This window comes from Schistocerca americana, chromosome 1 (genome assembly GCF_021461395.2).
Source record: "Schistocerca americana isolate TAMUIC-IGC-003095 chromosome 1, iqSchAmer2.1, whole genome shotgun sequence".
Lineage (NCBI taxonomy): Eukaryota > Metazoa > Arthropoda > Insecta > Orthoptera > Acrididae > Schistocerca > Schistocerca americana.
In genome coordinates, this window is record NC_060119.1 from 817,134,825 (window position 1) to 817,152,262 (window position 17,438).

The window sequence follows — 17,438 nt, forward strand, 5'->3', positions numbered from 1 at the left end:
TAATCTCCGTCCTGACTTAAATTCCAAGATTCTTTGCATGGTCCTACAATGTTTCCGTGGTTAGGCGAGCCACTGGTAACAAATATAGCCCAGTGTTTGAGATGAGGCGTTACAGGAGAGACCAGAAAATAAAGTGGACCTATAAAATAATAAATGGAGAGGCTCTCAGCTGCATAGGAAGGGAATATGTAAGAACACTAACTGGAAGAAGGTACACGATTATAAACTTTCACATTACTAATGGGAGCCGCAGAGAGCAAAAACTGTGGGGGAGGGAAGGAACTGGAGTCAGGGCCGTGCCGAGAATGTTGCGAAACAGACCCCCCACCATGGGCGCAAGCACAGAGGCAATGCAAAAATTTACCGAAAAAAAAACAACATGAAAGTAGAACGGTTTAAATATGAACCAGGAGAGGTATTTGACTTCTCCTAACCCTCGTGTTCCTATTTTCTGTCTATGTGAAGAAGCTTCTCCTTCGGCCCGCGACTGCGAACGTATGCAGCCATCACCGTGCCATTTCTACAGAGGCATTTCTTCCAAACAGCATAATAAAAGAGAAACGACTATTATCAAACAGACGTCTATCTCATGTGGCAACAATGCGCTCACAGACTTAATAAAATAACTAGACCACTCACTAGCTTTGGAGTAGCGTTTGTAGACATGATGTCAAAGGACTCTATCCCTGTTTTAAACAGGCCAGGGAATGAAATGCCTGATTCATGTTATATTGTAAATCACAGCAAGACAGCGGAGAAGATGTGTAAGGAAACATTATATAAGAACTGAAAGTGGAAAACATAGCGAATGTAAAAATAACGTAATCTCAGTATCTGCAACTTCCTAAGTTTCATGCAACTTTCTTCAATTGATCACTCACAGCATTTTCGTCCCTACATGTCAGAAAGAGACACTACATTCTTGAGCATGTGTCTGTAACTTACTGTCTTTTGATGTCGACCTCATACAAAAAATTGTAAATTACAATCATTTAAGTATAATTTTAAGGAAGACTTGATTACTCAGCAGACGTGAAGTAGACATCCTTTTATTTTTTTCTTCAGTTTCCTTTTGATGTCTCTCGTGCCCTTCAAATCACTGGTTCAGTATTTATAGTCGTTCCTGCAAATGGCCGTTTCTGCTGGGAACAGCTGAATCGTTTCTCCGCTATGGTACGCGTAAGGTCCTGCGTGCGCTTCGGTTCAAACAGCTACCGCCTACACAGCTCAATCAAGTTCAACGAAGGTAGGTGAGAGGGTAATGAAGCAAATTAGGGTACTGAAGCAAATTATGTTACTTGGCCGAAGACTTCCGATTTTTGGCGACGAGGACGAGCGAGGCGCGACGGTGGAGGAAGAAATCAAAAACGATAAATGCTCGCAAGTCTCGGTTGGTACGATATGCTGTGCAAACTAAAAAAGAATTCAAGAAAATGCTTTCTGTAACTGATTAATTATATTACAGGAGGAATAATGCTTCATTGAATCCTAATTACAAAACTATAAAATTTATATATCTGCGAAAAAAACCTGACACAACAAGGTAGTTCTTTGGGAGGATCGGAGGGCGGGGGGATGGGCAGTTGTAGCACTTCTGTCATGGACGCAGGATTACAGCGTTACGGCTATGACTCGTATATATTCAACAATCGAGGATGTTGAGTGTACATTCTACTTTAGGATGGAGAGTATGGCACATGAGAGAACGTCGTAGCAGCTGCCACCATCAAACAAGCGAGAAGACTGATGACCAAAAAATAAATAAAATAAAACTATGTGAATATGCGTACGAGACTGCGAGTCACATTCTGTGTTGTCCTATACAGTAAAATTGTAAATAACAAAACCACTAAACCCAAAGTGTGGCACCATGTGATTAAACTATTAACATCTGATACCAAAGAAGGAAATCCTAAAAGCATTTGTAATTTAAAGTGTATTTCGGCTATGATGCAGTTAAATTCAGACTATTCTCTCGCATACAGGTACTGCTTTAGTACTCAGGTTATACGTAATTCACATCCTCATGCTGATAAAAGTAAAGTAAGAAAACTTAATCTACAGCCAGATACTGAAGTTGCGTATTACGTAGTGAGCCCAACAGGTAAGTACTTATTTCGCAATTATCTTCAATCGAGTGCATACAGTACACAGGTGTCTGCGATGCACTTCACAATGGCTTGCTGAGTATAGATGCAGATAATGATAATGGAATTGCTCGTATTTAACGCTTCGCATAACACAATAAAGAAGCACATCAATAGAAAGAATAAATACAAACAACTGATAACTGATCGATAAATGAGCAACTTGAGACAACAGCACATGCAAATTCGTTGTCGATAGATGAGAATTACTCACAAGTAATTTTGTTAAAAATTACGTTGCTATCAACGTATTCTGAGTAATATCAACAGACATATGTCGTCTTAGAAACCAAATCTAAATGCCATTTGCACCAGCGGATCTTTCTCCTGTCTTACGTCACAAACTTCGAATGCGATGTGTTCTGCTCTGAGATTGCAGAACATTACAGCAACTCAAAGGTTTTACATACGTCACAATTAATTTAAACCCGAATGCAATTGCCTTATTCGATTTACAACTCACTTCTTATTGACTATTATGTTTTACTATTTCGCGATACTTATACTTTCATGAAGCTTTCAAACGACTAAAAACAACTCATCTTTTCCAGCCCACTGTCACTTAATTTCACATAGACGTCTCTCGACAGATACTATTTCAGCTTCAAGGAACTTGTGATTTTATTTTCTGCAATGAAAAGGAATACAATTAATTTAATTTTTTCTTCGCGTAGCTAGTTAAAGAGCCAAGTAAAAACCGATCTACACGGAAAGAGGTGTAGTCGTTGGTCTGAGTGTTTCACACGATCATCCTCTCTGAAGCTGTAACAATGAGTTCATGTAGTTACACAATGGCTAGCATGAAAATCGTGTGTAATTTTATTCTGTATCTGATGCGCGCTCGATCTTTTAACTGGATGATAATCATAATGACTTGTTATGGTAATTTCTGTCGACGAAAATGCGAATGGTTCGCCTTTAAGGCCAACATTTTAAAGCTCATGATTGTCACGTCAAGTTCCGACTTGCGTTGGCATAGATATGCCTTTCTATTGCGTAACTTACATAACAGATTCATACGGTTATGTTATTATAAGTTTTAATATGATTGAACTTGTTTGTTATCATTCAGATTAATTGCTTTTATCTCAGGTATTCCCTGCTATCCGCATGTGTAGAGAACTTCGAGGTATTTCGGAAAAACAAAACAATCTTTTATAATACTAGCGTGACGTAAGTACGCCTAATTGGCAACGAGGATTTTAGCCATGCTAGTGTTTAGCGTGTCGGTACTCAGCGAAAGAAGTTGTTGTGTTTTGTTTTCCTTTTCCCGAGTTATAGGTTACGAATTACGCATAGCTCTAAAGCAACCATTACTATGAAATGAAATTGTAAGTTAGTGCAGTCTGCCGATACCTTATGAAGCGATCCTGAAGGGTCTGCGAAGAACTCTGCCTGTCACAACAGTATCGATCAAGTGATCGCCGTTATTATCTCGTTCCAACGATATGACCACTGCCCTTGCAGTAGCCTACGCATGCGCGTGAGGGGTACCGGCGGGGTATTTAAAATATGTCATTCGCCAAGGCCTGTGATTATTGAAATAAAAACATAAAATTATGATCGGTACCGTTACTCGAACATGTATTTGCCCTTAGGTAGTGAATGCGCCAACAATTGAGCAATCTATGCGTGCCTGACGTACAAAACTCAAAGGTTGAACATATCGTTCTGTAAGACATACCCAAATAGAGATATTTTTCGCGTACTGCCCACAGAAGGTAAAAATCCGGGTTTCAGATCCAGTCTGCCACGCAGCTTTGTTTTGTTCTGGCGTGGTTTTCATCGCAACTTGTACTCAACCACTGAACAGAAAAAACATTTCCAGAATTAACAACAGTTTTAATAAGTGCTGGTTTTCTGCAAAACAGAAGCCTCTGGAAATGCTTGGAAAATAGATTTAGATTGCTATGATTTGACAAACAGCTGTGTAGTGTAGGCCCACTCAATGGGCGATAAATTGCAACCCCATCCATAAAGCAATATGTGATTGAAAATCCCTCACTTTTCCTAAAAAATGAAGATGCAGAAACCACAAGACAAAGAACTTGTCTCCATATACACTGAAAAAAACTATGCTCTGCAAAAATGAAGTTCTGCATCTTGGAGAAAAGATATTTAGAAAATTACTGAATAACATACAGTCAGTAAACAGCATTGCAGTATTCAAAGCTGCAGGGAAGGCATATGTAACTGACGATGGCTTCTATAGCCGGAAAGAGTTCTTTGATAAATAATGATGTACCAATCATAATGCACTAGTATTATGCATTGAAACCATAGTAGTATTGTTGCCACTGAAACTATACTAATAATAGTAATATATCAATACTCTCTATTGTACCCTTGAATAATTACTGATGTTTTATAATGATAAAAGCAGTATCATATTTAATGATGTTCAACAACTTACTGTAAATTACGTGTACCCACAAGAGTTCACATAAAAATAAAATAAATATATGAATTATTGTGTTGTGCACATTGCTTTGCTTCATTTTATGAGAATAACATACAACAAATATGAAAATAATCATTAATGAGAGTGTTGCAGTTTCTCAGCTCAGTAGGAAGATGTTTTATTTGAACATTTTCCTTCATATCACATTTTGAAAAATCAGATTATTTTCAGTGCCAAGTATGACTTTTGGACAATCCCTAGAAAATTGGAAATTTGTGGTAAGGTCTTATGGAACCAAACTGCTGAGGTCATCGGTCCCTAAGCTTACACACTACTAAATCTAATTAAACTAAGGACAACACACATACCCAAGCCCGAGGGAGTACCCAAACCTGACAGGGGGAACTGTGCGGACTGTGACAAGGCGTCTCACACCGCTTGGCTACGCCGTGCAGCGACAATCCCTAGAATTATCCACTGAGAAGATGGGAACATGTAACATGGCTGCTTGCAACAACGCAAGAAACCAATCACACTATCACCTGTAGTTGTTTGCAGGAGTATGACATGGGTTTAAATGAAATGACTGGAACAAACTGTCCCGTGACACTTTGTATAAACGTTGATAGTAGTGGCATGAAGAGGATCTAGTGGTGATTTGAAGATCACAGTACTTTACTAATCATAGCCTTCTTGGATACGATATATCAGTCCTCTCAAACATTACTCGTAACAGTGTTTGGTTGAGAGAATGTTTCATATGATACAGAAACCATTATACAAATCTCTGCGCACAAACAGATTTGTCAAAAGGAACATTCATAAGGAGGCTCAAGGAAATATCTAGCACCATCTGAGAATTAAGCTCCTACACTAACCTCCTCTAACTGAGGTGGTAGTTCGCACAAGGAGAAAAATCTGAAATTCCCATTAATTTCAAGTGACATAAGAAAGGTATTGATTACAGTAAATCAATACTTTCTCCTTTCCTACACCAAAATGCTTCAGCTCATACTTTAACTGGGAAGCAAGAATTCTTACAAAATCAAATATAGATATTGATTTTATAAATGGAAAACAGTTTCTCCTGGGATCACATTAGATAGAGCATCTATCCCCTTTCAGTCTCACTCTTGTTCATAATCCGCCATTTGACTTTGATGTTCTACGAGTTTTCTTTGCAGATGACATTTAGTTTCTAATAGATCGTGAAATCACTGAAAAATAAAACCTTCTGTGTTATAAACACATTAAATCCCAGCTAATTTTAAATGAAGTAAACTGGATATGAGAGATTCAGGTGCTGTTGTCTTGTGTCTGCTCACTTTATGCCATCAATTGAACTTGAAGATCATGTACTGAACTCACAGTCTATTCTCAGTACCTGGGTTGCTTTTTGCATTCTGTTGCCTTAGTGTTATAATAAATCATCACAAATATTAAAATCATTCACACTAATCAGGGCATAAGGCAAAATGGTTGTGTACAGATCATATAAATATTCAAACTGGAATGCATACTTAGACAAAATTAAAATGCTTCTCAGGTAACTGTGCATTATCTTGTCATTGTAAACCTGCCATTGGGGATTTTAACTCGTGTTTAGGCCCAGTGTAGGTATTTGTATTATTGTGCCTGATGGAAGGAATCAGCTTGCAAACCTTGCAAATTGGCATGGAATGTTAAACTCACTGAAAGAATAGAATTCACAAAAAATCTGTAGAAGCAGTTAGCCATTACTCCAGGACAGGATGCATGCATAGGTATGAACAGCTGGAAGTATTCTTTAAAACTTCTCTGAAGGATTCTTCTTAATTAAGAACTTTGCATAACTAATTTTGTTCAGTTTCTTTTCTTACTCCTCATTCCTGCAGCCTGCTTTGGAGATTTAATAGACCAGTCTGCTACATGTGTATAATTACAGAAAAGAACTCCATGTGAGAAATTATAAACCTGTTGGACACTGTTCATATTAAATGAGACAGACCTCATCATTGACACACCACAGAAATTAACAGGGCAGTGATTTCAGAACACAAATATGATTGTCATGCGAACATTTACTACATGCAGGATGTGTTAAAACAGTGAATAATGAAATTAAATTGTCATTGACTTAAATATAGGCAATAAATTAATATGTATTGTCGTTGTTGTTGTGGTCTTCAGTCCAGAGACTGGTTTGATGCAGCTCTCCATGCTAGTCTATCCTGTGCAAGCTTCAAATAAGAGTAACTACCTACGTCCCTCTGAATCTGCTTAGTGTATTTGTCTCTTGGTCTCCCTCTACGATTTTTGCCCTCCACGCTTCCCTCCATCACTAAATTGGTGATCCCTTGACACTGCAACGTGTCCTACTATCCAATCCCTTATTCTAGTCAAGTTGTGCCACAAATTCGTCTTCTCCCCAATTCTATTCAGTACCTTCTCATTAGTAGATACATGATCTGCCCATCTAATCTTCAGCATTCTTCTGTAGCACAACATTTCTCAGTTCTCTTCTTGTCTAAACTATTTATCATCCATGTTTCACTTTCATAAATGGCTACACTCCATACAAATATTTTCAGGAAGGACTTTCTGACAGTTAAATCAGTACTCAGGGTTAACAATTTTCTCTTCTTCAGAAACACTTTCCATGCAATTGACAGCCTACATTTTATCCTCTCTACTTCACCCATCATCAGTTATTTTGCTCCCCAAATGGCAAAACTCATCTACTACTTTAAGTGTCTCATTTCCTGATCTAATTCCCTGAGTATCACCTGATTTAATTCAACTGTGTTCCATTATCCTCATTTTGCTTTTGTTGATGTTCATCTTATAGCCTCCTTTCAAGAAACTGCCCATTGTGTTCAACTGCTTTTCGAAGTCCTTTGCTCTCTCTGAGAGAATTACAATGTCATCGGCAAGCCTCAAAGTTTTTATTTCTTCTCCATAGATCTTAATTCCTACTTCAGATTTTTCTTTTGTTTCCTTTACTGCTTGCTCAGTATACAGTTTGAATAACATCGGGGATAAGCTACAACCCTGTTGCACCCCTTCTCAACCACTGTTTACCTTTCGTGCCCCTTGACTCTTATAGCTACCATCTTGTTTGTGTACAAATTGTAAATAGTCTCTCGCTCCCTGGATTTGACCCAAGCCACCTTGAGAATTTGAAAGAGAGTATTCCAGTCAAGATTGTCAAAAGCTTTCTCTAAGTCCACAAATGCTAGAAACGTAGGTATGCCTTTCCTTAATCTTTCTTCTAAGGTAAGTTGTAGGGTCAGTATTGCCTCATGTGTTCCAGCATTTCTACAGAATCCAAACTGATCTTCCCCAAGGTCGGCTTCTACCAGTTTAATCATTCGTCTGTGAAGAATTCATGTTAGTATTTTGCAGCCATGACTTATTAAACTGATAGCTTGCAACACCTGCTTCCTTTGGGATTGGAATTATTATTCTTCTTGAAGTCTGAGGGTATTTTGCCTGTCTCATACATCTTGCTCACCAGATGGTAGAGTTTTTTCAGGACTGGCTCTCCCAAGGCTGTCAGTAGTTCTAATGGAATGTTGTCTATTCCCAGGGCCTTGTTTCGACTCAGGTTTCATTTACTGCATTTTTATATTTTCTCCTTTCATCAATTAAATTCAGTATCTCTTGTGTTAAGCAAGGATTTGTACTAGCCCTCATCTTTTTACCTACTTGATCCTCTGATGCCTTCACTATTTCATCTCTCAAAGCTACCGGTTCTTCTTCCATTGTATTTCTTTCCCCTGTTCTTGTCAGTTGTTCCCTAATGCTCTCTCTGAAACAGTCTACAGCCTCTTTTATTTTCAGTTTATCCAGGCCCCATCTCATTAAATCCCCACATTTTTGCAGTTTCTTCAGTTTTATTCTACGGTTCATAACCCATAAATTGCAGTCAGAGTCCACATCTGCCCCTGGAAATGTCTTACAGTTTAAACCTGGTTCCTAAATCTATGTCTTACCATTATATGATTTGTCTGAAACCTTCCAGTGTCTTCAGGCTTCTTCCACGTGTGCAACGTTCTTTCATGATTCTTAAACCAATTGTTAGCTTGATTAAGTTATGTTCTGTGTAAAATTCTACCAGGCAGCTTCCTCTGTCATTCCTTACCCCCATTCCATATTCACTTACTACTTTTCCATCTCTTTCCTTTCCTACTATCAAACTCCAGTTCCCTATGATTATTATATTTTCGTCTTCCTTAACTATCCTAATAATTTCTTTTATCGCATCATACATTCCTTAAATCTCTTCATCGTCTGCAGAGCTAGTTGGTATATAAACTTACATTACTGTGATAGGCATGGGCTTCATGTCTATCTTGGCTACAATAAAGCATTCACTACGCTGTTCATTGCATCTTACCCATGCTCTTATTTTTTTATTCATTATTAAACCTACTCCTGCATTACCCATATTTGATTTTGTATTTATAACCCTGTATTCATCTGCCGAGAAGTCTTGTTCCTCCTGCCACCAAACATCACTAATTCCCACTATATCTAACTTTAATCTATCCATTTCCCTTTTTAAATTTTCTAACCTACCTGCCCGATTAAGGGACCCAAAATTCCATGCTCCGATCTGTAGAATGTCAGTTTTCTTTCTCCTGATATAGCATCCTGAGTAGTCCCCACCCAGAGATCTGAATAGGGGACTGTTTTACCTCCAGAATATGTTACCCAAGAGGACACCATCATCATTTAACTGTACAGTAAAGCTGCATGCCTCGTCAAAAATTATAGTTGTAGTTTCCCCTTGCTTTCAGCCATTCACAGTACCAGCATAGCAAGGCTGTTTTGGTTGAGGTTACAAGGCCATATTCAATGGGAAAAAGGTGTCCATATCTCTCCTGTTGTTGCACTGCATTGTCAGCCATCCCAAGTGAAAGACGTGCTTTGTTGAGGCTCCACAATTTTCATAATTTTGACTGTGATAAACCAAAGCTGCAGTCTTCATCTTTGGTATGCTAGTTAGAAGTTGCCACAAATTCATCTAAGTAAAAAAATCCATTAATTTCACATGTTTATTTAGACATCTGTGATGATTTCCATATTATCCTTTGTGTGAGACTGTGTGTGCCAGAAAAGTCAAATTTGAAGTTCTAGATTCTAATTGTGGGTTTTTCCATGTTGATGAGTAGACAAAATAAGATGCACATACTGATCCCATGAAATGTCACCACCGTATTGACCCTGAATGATCACAAGACATGAGACACATGCATTAGCACAGGTAATCCAAAATGAGCTGGGCAAAGATCAAGAATAAAACAGAAACCATCACATAATATTTTTAGGGCTTGCTCATGTCAACCTCTGTACATCGATATCACCACAGAGCCCCCCCCCCCCCCCCCCACACCACCACCACCACCACCACAACCACCACCACCACCACCACCACCACCACCACCACCACCACCACCACCCCCCCCCCCCCCCCCCACCCCCACCAGTGTAGAACACAAGAGGTGAGATAGGTAAAGGTGTCACTATCCTGAACATACTCTTGCAGGAAAGTGGGTGGTCCATAGTCTTCGGCCACAGTGAGAAAGGGGAGGTGCACTATTGTTATTATTTGATGGTGTTGAGGCATCATGTTCCTCACTGAAGGAAAAGCAGTCAGTACAAAACTCATGCTGGTTGAAGCAGGGGTAGATGTAGAATCATCCAGCCTATGGTGTCCTACATCTGTAATGATGGGTGGCCACCAAATCCCACGATGTATGGTTGTGGTTTCATCTTGGTTTGATCATGAGTTCAAGATACTCACCACAGCACTCAAACACCCAACAAACCATGCTGCTTCTGAATGCTCATGCTGAGCCACTACAATCTGCCCTTGGTCAAACTCAGATAGATTGGCACCTTTTCCATTCTACACAGGGGCAGCATGCTAACTGTTACCTCGTGCACCGTGCATGTGTGTGACTAGGAGTCATTCCTCACTGATGATGCTCCGATCACCTGGATGGGTTTTCTATTGATAAGAGATTAGTGGTCATAATGTTGTGGCTGATCATTGTATTAGTTTCTTTATTATTCCTGCTGGAAAATATATCTTTCTAGAAAATTCTTGGCAAACTTTTGGAATCTCTGTGCACATTTTCTCATAAACTAGCACCTATTACTAAGTGCTTTTAAAATTATGCAGCTTTCGGTTAATCAAGTTTTCTTCATCACCTGTTACATCTTTGTGACTTCTTTTTCTGTCTTTTATGTTAATATCAAAATCTAATAGTCCTGTATTTTACCATTTTATAATTCCTGTAATACGTGCGTATGTTAATATCATGTTACACACCAGTCATGGATGAGTTTTCGGTCATCACAGTTATTATGTCAGTCAGACAGCCGGCCAAAATGTATAAATCTATACTGAGTTGATATTTAGACACTTGTGAACTTTTTGAAATCTCTGCTAATTGGTATAGCTTACTGATCATCTTAAAATATTGGTGCTCATAAATTCTACAAAGCTGATCATCAAAACTGAACTTAGTGCTAATAAGTGTTAAAAAACCAAAAAGTAAATAATGCATTGTTGTGTACATATCCAAAAACCACAGGGAGATTATTATACAAGAAATTCCATGAGACTTATATCTGATCTGTCAAATTCTTCTTGCAGTAGCATATCAGTCTACTCATCTTTTTAAACTTCCTCTTCTCTTTTTATAATACTGCCTTCAAGTTCATTTTCTTTGCACAGATCTTCTGTATATTCTTTCCACCTTCACTTTCTCTTCTTTGCTTCTGCCATCTGAAATCTTAATATTCATATGGTTGCTTCTCTTTTCTCCAACGGTCTCTCTGATTTTCAAGCTGGTGTCATCCGTCTTTGTGCATGGTTCTACATCCTTGTATTTCACACCTAGCCATTCTTGCTTTGCCATATTGCATTTCTTGTCAAGCTCACATTTCTGATGCCTGTGTTCTCTTTTGCCTTTTGCTTCGTTTGGTGCATTTTCATATTTCCTCCTTTCATCAATTAGGGACAATATCTCAGGTATTATCCAATGATTTGTACTGTGCCATTTTGCTTATCTGACCTTCTGCTGTCTTCAACTTATCCAGGTGCCATCTTTTCAATTTTCTACCTTTCTGTAATTTCTCCAGTTTTAATCTGCAGTTCATAACCAACAGATTATGGTCAGAGTCCACATCTGTATCTGAAAAACGAGCTGTACATTTCCCATTGCTGGAGCCACTGTAGGCAACACCATAGCTGTGTTGATAAGTACGAGGGTCACTCCAAAAGAAATGCACACTATTTTTGTAAAAATACACTTTTCATTCTGCATGTGTGAAAGTTTTACAGTGTGTAGCTACATTCTTCTTGCGTGTGTTTAAACTTAGTTCAACCTGTTCCCGTGAGTGGCGCCGTCACAGCATGTCTTCAAGATGGCTGCTACACTTGACGTTTGTCAGAAGCAATGTGCTGTCATAGAATTCCTGTGCTGTGAAAACGAGACAGTGGGAAACATCCACAAGAGGTTGAAAAAGGTGTATGGAGATGCTGCTGTCGATCACAGTACAGTTAGTCAGTGGGCAAGCAGGTTAGGTGATGAAAGCGGGCACGGCAATATTGAGGATTGTCCTTGCAGCGGCAGGCCTCGTACTGCACACACTCCAGACAATGTGCAGAGAGTTAACAAATTGATGACTGCTGACAGACGCGTCACAGTGAACAAATTGTCATACTACTTTGGAATAGGGGAAGGAAGTGTTTGAGGAATACTGAAAGTGTTGGTGTTAAAAAAGGTTTGTGCCAGGTGGGTTCCCAGAATGTTGACAGTGGCTTACAAAGAAACAAGAAAAACGGTATGCAGTGAACTTTTGGAACAGTACAAGAATGGTGGAGATGAATTTCTTGGAAGAATTGTGACAGGTGATGAAAGATGGCTCCATCATTTTTCACCAGAGATGAAGAGGCAATCAATGGAGTGGCATCATGCAAATTCACCCAAGGAAAAAAAAAATTCAAAACCACACCTTCTGCTGGAAAAGTTATGGCTACTGTGTTTTTTGATTCTGAAGGACTCTTACTTGTGGACATCATGCCAAGTGGAACCACCATAAATTCTGATGCATATGTGATGACACTGAAGAAACTTCAAGCTTGACTGAGTCGTGTTCAACCACATCACAAAAGCAGGATGTTTTGCTGTTGCACAACAATGCGCAGCCACATGTCAGTCAAAAAACCATGTAAGCGATCACAAAACTCGGAGGGACAACACTGAAACACCCGCCTTACAGTCCTGACCTGGCTCCATGTGACTATCATCTCTTTGGGAAACTGAAAGACTCTCTTCGTGAAACAAGGTTTGAAGATGATGACTCCCTTGTGTATGCTACCAAACAGTGGCTCCAACAGGTTGGTCTAGAATTTTACCATGCGGATATACAGGCCCTGGTTCCAATATGGCATAAGGTAGTTGAGAGAGATGGAAATTATGTGGAGAAATGAAAATATTGTTCCTAAAGGATGTATCTACACACTGTAAAACTTTCAAACAGGTAGAATAAAAGATGGATAAAAAAATAGTGTGCATTTCTTTTGGAGCGACCCTCATACCTTCCATTAGATAATAGCCATGTATTCTTTCTCTTTTTTTAAAAAAAGATCTTCTGCGGCAGCATGGGTTTCCTGTAGAAGCACCACATTAGTGTTGCTGTTAAGGAGGAAGTTTGCAAGATAATCAGATTTACAGCTGCCAATTCTTTCTATATTTAATTGGCAGATGTGGAATGAAGATATAATTCTCTTGTTCATGTGGTTCTCAAAAGAGCCCCTGTTTTTCATTTGCATTTCTTATTTGCTAGGAAATCTTGTTGATAGTTTGACAGCCAAATTTGTAGACTATTTTGCCATGATATAAACTATCACATTGACTGGAGTGTACCACATTGAGGCTGGTCTACTTGGCACTTTAAGAGCACTGAGAAAAAAAATTCTCCAGTTGAGTTAAACTTCTCCAGATCATTTTCTGTAGAAAAAGTCAACAACACAGTTGAAAACATGAAATAAGGCAAAGCCCCTGGCTTTGATGGTATTCACCCAGTATTCCTTGCTCATGTTGGAGATAATAAAGTTAAATGGCTCCCACCATACTTTTCTGATGTAATGGCAACTTATCGTACCCCCAAGGTGTTCAAAAAGTTGAAAATTGTCACCCTGTTGAAGCCACAATAATGAGCCAAACACCCTCAATGTGACATACTAATAGTGTTGCTTTGCTGCATGTATAAGCTTTTTGAATGCCTTTTCATAAGAGGATCTAAGGTGCTATCATAGAACAACAGGATGCATACCAGGCTATAGTCTCTGTGGATAAGTTCTGGCATTAATGTCTTTTATAGAAAGCGATTTTCAACAAACCCAAAAACATGCATGGTATTCCCAGACCTCACAGCAACATATGACACAATGTGGGGAAAGGAGTCATTTATAAACTGCTAAGAGTTATATCCTGTCAAACAATGGCAGAACATGTTCAGTAATAGATAAGTTATAGTTGATGGAAATACTAGCAACATCAGGATTGTTAGTAAGGAACTATAACAAAGGTCAGTCGTGGTTCCCCTCCTGTTCAACCTGTATATAGCCTGTCTTCCCGCCATGTAGGGATAATGTTTTGCTATATGGGTGATATAGCCTTGCCCACTAAAGTCAAATCTCTTGCTGCCATAGAAATAGTTCTCGACAAAGATCTTACTGTATTGAATACGAACTTCAAGCAATGGAAACTTAAACCTAACCCATCTAAAACCAAGGTCTCAACATTCCATTTTGAATAATAATCTGGTAGATGTAAACAAGTATGCACTTGAAAGTGTTGCCTTGAATCACAATAAGCATCCCAAGTGTTGAGGAATAACACTTGGCCCCACCCTTACATACAGTAAACACCTTAAGAATACCACAACAAAAATATCAACTCGAAATAATACAATTCTGAAACTGCTGACACTATTTGCCTGTCATCATTTGCTCTAGTATTCACAGCAGCTGAATGTTGTGGCATGATTGGTAAACAGTTGAACACCACCATGAGATTGATCTCTGGCACTATCACATCTGCATCTAGATATTGTCTTCTAATGTTGTATAACTTTTTACCTACAGAGAGGCATAAACTGTTGAAAATATAGGATTACCAACCCATGAAGAGCTCCCAAAATTCCACTACAGATGAAACTTCCTGGCAGATTAAAATGGTGTGCCGGACCGAGACGCGAACTCGGGACCCTGCCTTTCGTGGGCAAGTGCTCTACCACTGAGCTACCCAAGCACGACTCACGCCCCATCCTCACAGCTGTAATTCCGCCAGTACCTCGTCTCCTACCTTCCGAACCTAAAGTCCTGACAACTATTGCTTTGTTTGGCTGAATGATGTAATTCTTACATGTGCAGTGCGTATTGACATATATATGTGGGTGGGCAGTTGAATTAAAACACACACATTGTCACTTTTTGTAAATGTATTACAGAAAACACACAAATACAGTACACAGAAGGGCACTACCATCACACGATGTTCTTTTCACAGAGATGTTTTTTGTGCCCTACTGAAACTGTGCCAAAGAAGCACATACAGAGAAAAGAAGCTACATTGGAAACCCATGGCTTCTGGGTACTCTGGGAATGGCACTGAATTTGAATGATGGTCACTGCTTTAAATAAACATAATTACAACACTTCCCTTTGGTGGGCATCATAAGATAATATCTTACCAGTTTCACATTGAAAAAATACATTATTAAACTTAAGAACAGAAATGAGACAAAATTTAACAGGTAACTAGTCCAACATGAATTAATGCTTATTTTAATCCTAACATGCCTCTGAATCTCTCAGTTTTAATATCACCAAGACCTCTAGTTGAAACATCTGCAGCATTATCATCAGTTGATGCAAACTTAAACTTAAGGAAACCATGCAAAGATAGTCTGCCTGATTCTATCGTAGCACACCCTGAAATGTTTGGTTCTTTCTGATACACCCTTTTTATTGATAATCTCAATGGTACCTGTGTTGTCAGCATGACCTGCAGGGGTAGTCTAACAAATTCAGAACACTTAATTTCATTTAAAAAATCTACAAACCATTCCAACTCCTTACATGTCTCAAACATTACAATGTGTTCATCTTCTATGTGGAGGTGACTGCAATGGATTGCCTTTTACTCTTCCAGCTGATTGCTACTCCAGCTAACAAAACTGTGTACCCTGTTATGGATTTACTATCAGCTGGGTCATTTGCCCAGTCAGCATCACTGAATACACTAGGATCAGAACAAATGTCATTGAAACATAGCTCAAATCTTTAGTCTATTGCAGCTCACAAAATATCCTTTCTACTCTTTTCCAGTGAGAAACACTTGGTGTAAAATTGAACTGCCTCAACCTTCCTGCAATAAAGGCAATATCAGCTCAAGTACATCTGGATATAATAACAAACAACCCACCGTCTTTTGGTACATGTTTTGGTCAAATGGCTTGTCATTTTCATCTTCACCAACATGGTTGCCCTTGCAGTCACACATTTTAAACTCTCTGTTTCTGCTGAATGTAAATAGTTTGGTTTAATTTTGCTTTCCCTTCAGACTGCTCAATTTTAAGTCCTAAAATAAACAACATGTCGTTATTTCTATAATGCTAATGTGAGATTTCAAAATGTTCTTGATTTTTTCAATTATCTCTTCCTCACCTATGACAACAACATTATCAGCATGAACCAGAATGATTAAATGATTAGAGTATAATACACAAGGATGCTTTTTAGATTTTTTCAAACCTAATTTTGTCATCACAGAGCAGAAAAAAAGCATTCCAGTCCTTACTTCATGAAGCTCATACAAACTCTTATTCACACTTTATTCCCCACACTAAACAATTTTGGTTGCTCTTTGAAAACAGTGCCATTTATGGAGCTATTGAGATAAGCAGTTTCTACATCACTGTGTTCAATTTTCCATCCCCTTAAGATCTACAATTGCTATCATCTAATTACTGGGCTATAGCTTTCCCAGTCTACACCAAATATCTGGCTGTATCCCAGAACTACTAACCTTGCTTTAAATTGAACCATCTCACCTTCTCCACTTCTCTTTGTGGTAAACACCTCATTACTTCCTACAACACAATCAGCTTTTGATCTGTCAACAAGTTTCCATATATTGTAGCATTTTAGGTTACTCATCTCTGACTCTATGGCTGTACACCATTTGTCCTTGTGAACTGAGGCTAAAGCTTCTCCTACTGATGTTGGATCAGATGGATTCACTTGACACATAGTAGAAAAAAAAACATGCAAATAGATGTGAATCACACTTTTTTGATTTTGCCAAACATGAAAATCATTGTAATCCTGCTCCACTATTTGTACTAGAAATCTCAGTTTCCAACATGGTACTGCACTCCTTACACGCATCAATATTTCCAATGCTGGTAACTACACTGCCTTCAGTGTTGTATCCATCTTCTTCTCTGACCCTGGATTGGCACCCATCTCCTCAAACAGCTGTTGACTCAACTGCATAATCTGCTACCAGTTCTGCACTCCTCAGTGGTGTGCTGTCGCCACCTGTTCCTTAATAGGTCAGGAAAGCTCAACCACACCATATTGGTGTCATCTGCTGTCACCTCATTCCTGTGTGGACCAGCTGTTTCCATCTGCTTTGTGATTACATCATCTAGAAGACATAGTTCTTTATTTATGGTAGCCTTTAGGGGGAATTCTCTCTCAACAAAGATAACATTTCTTCTCAAAAGGATTTTTCTTTGTCCAAGGCTCCATAGATGTAATCCTTTTGAATCTTTTCTACTCCAAGATAAACACATTCTTCTGCCCAGTCCCAAGTTTGTCA

The 17,438-nt window shown here is 38.8% G+C and overlaps 1 protein-coding gene across 2 annotated transcripts in view; it reads right to left on the bottom strand.

Annotated features, from left to right (window-relative positions):
• LOC124612951 (beta-mannosidase) overlaps positions 1-17,438 on the bottom strand; it is a 420,275-nt gene that overhangs the window by 248,871 nt on the left and 153,966 nt on the right. The window contains exon 1 of one of the 2 annotated variants that reach the window (XM_047141479.1): positions 3,504-3,590. The exons of the other annotated variant lie outside the window; for it this stretch is intronic. The gene's annotated coding sequence lies outside the window, so the exon portion shown is untranslated. Of the gene's footprint in view, positions 1-3,503; positions 3,591-17,438 lie in introns of those variants that run through there. 2 annotated transcript variants of the gene reach the window in all.